The sequence below is a fragment of the Engraulis encrasicolus genome, unplaced genomic scaffold (assembly GCF_034702125.1).
Source record: "Engraulis encrasicolus isolate BLACKSEA-1 unplaced genomic scaffold, IST_EnEncr_1.0 scaffold_71_np1212, whole genome shotgun sequence".
In the NCBI taxonomy this organism is placed as follows: domain Eukaryota; kingdom Metazoa; phylum Chordata; class Actinopteri; order Clupeiformes; family Engraulidae; genus Engraulis; species Engraulis encrasicolus.
In genome coordinates, this window is record NW_026946049.1 from 254,870 (window position 1) to 257,329 (window position 2,460).

Here is a 2,460-nt window from a genome sequence, read left to right on the forward strand (position 1 = left end):
AGTTCCTATACGGTGTCATGGTAGGTTACGGATGTAGATGTAACCCTTTGAAGCGCACTCCCGCGTTCGCCTGCCGGCTCTGGCACCTCTGCTCGCCCTCTGCGTTGTGTTACTGTTGTTAGTGGTGGCGGACAGGAGGCACAGTCGGTTGGGGAAAACACTCAGACGGACACGGAAGGGGTTCGGGATCGATGGGTTGGTTTTAATGATGAATTCAAGAGGGTTAACAGGATCTATAGGGTTGATTGACAAGACTCGCATCAGTTTTCAAACGCTAAAAACACATTACTGTAAGATGCTAACACATTTTCATACAAACTCCCATTGACGTTAGCATTCATTTTCATTCATACTGGATCGTTAAAAATACAAAAAAATACAAGCGCTACATTCACAAATCACTCAGCTTCTAAGAGCTTAATATTCCAACATATAAAGTAGCTCAACAAAACGAACTTTCAATGGTTCATATTTCACGTATTTCATACTTTAGATCTGAGGAAAAAGTTTGTTGCTTACCTATAGGGTTGATTGACAAGACTAAGGGAAATGGCGAACGAACTACAAACAAGTGTCAACCCTACGGGAAAACAGAAGGGCCAAAAGGCGATTCCAAAATATAAAACTCCTAGCGAAACATTGTCAAACAGCGACACCTAGTGGCGCAGCTTTAACACCAACATACACTTACTCAATACCTTACATCCACCCCTTCTTTAAGAGATGGCGTCCTCGACATCAGATTCAACCAAACCTACATGCAGCATAGGCGTACTCAAAGGGGTTTAGACAAACAAACAAAAAAAAGAATTTTAAAATAGGAAACAAGTGTGTGGTGTGAGGTGAGGTGTGGTGTGTGATGCATGTAGCATAAAGTGTAAGGATATAAGGTAGGTGTACATGGGGATATTCTTCATCTAGGGGTTTGCACTAAACTGTCCTAGGTGTATCCAGCTGCTCTTTTAGCTTTGGCTTTTTGCCACAATTTTCTTCCTCTCTCTATCTTCTCTTGGTCACTCTCAGTTTCCACGACATGAGACTGGTACGACAGTTTCAGGGGGGGGCGTCGACTCCTTCTTGGGTACCTCCTTGGGGTGTTGGCTGTTTCAGGGGAGGTGGCCTCACTGGTCACTGGGGTATCTGCCCGTGCTTCCACATTGCCCTGCTCTTCACTGAGCTGTTCCTCCTCGTCTGTCTCAGTGGTCACACCAGCTTCTACTTCTTCCATACTGCCATTCTCCATTTCCTCTTCCCTGTCGGTCCCACATGGCTCACTGTCTGATTGGCCCTCCTCCAAGGTCACTCTGCTGCTTCGGTCCACCGGGAGGAACATGCACTGGGTAAGGAGGTTTCTGTGAAGAACTCTCTCAGGACCTCCACTCTCAGGGCGCACTACGTAGACAGGTAAATTGGGCTGCTTCTTCACAACAAGGTATGGGCGTGACTCCCACCGGTCTCCCAACTTCTGCCTCCCCTCCACATGGCAAACTTTGACTAAGACTCTGTCCCCAGGGTCAAAGTCTTCACTCTTGGCTTTTCGGTCATAGTACCTTTTCTGTTGCTCCTTGGCATGCTGGGATGTCTGGTTGGCCAGGGCATAGGCCTGTGTCAGGGAATCATGTAGTGTCTGGACATAGTCACTGTACTCGCAGGGCTGATTAACAGGCGAGGACTTAAAGAGCAGGTCAACAGGCAGTCTTGGATGTCTACCAAACATCAGGTAGTACGGGCTATACCCTGTGGAGTCGTGTTGTGAGCAGTTATATGCATGGGTCATGGCATCCAGATGTTCGTGCCAACGGGGCTTCAGGTGAGGTTCTAATGTTCCAAGCATGTTCATAAGGGTGCGGTTGAACCTTTCAGTGGTCCCATTGCCCTGAGGATGGTAAGGTGTTGTATGTGTTTTAGTGATGCCAGTACACTTGCACAATTCCTTCACAATGGCGCTTTCAAAGTTGCGCCCCTGGTCTGCATGCAGCTTTGCTGGGAAACCGAACCGGCAGAGGAAGTTTTTCCACAGTACTTTAGCCACGGTGCCTGCCTTTTGGTCTTTGGTGGGGTAGGCCTGCGCGTACCGGGAAAAATGGTCAGTGACAACAAGAACATTTTCCAGGCCACCTTTAGACTTCTCAAGTGTCAAAAAGTCAACACAGACTAGTTCCATGGGGGCACTTGTGTGGATACTGACCAGGGGCGCCTTGACATTGGCTGTGGGGGTCTTCCTCAGGCAGCACCGCATGCACTTTTCACACCAGGCTTTCACTTCTTGGAACATTCTCGGCCAGTAGAATCTCTCCCATATCATCTTCTGTGTTCTTTCGAATCCCAAGTGTCCTGAGTCGTCATGAAGGGCAGTCTTAACAGCTTCCTGCAGCCTCTCTGGAAGTACTAGCTGTTCCACTTCTCTATGGCAGTCCCGGACCCGGCGGTACATGATACCGTTGCGTACCACTAACCTCC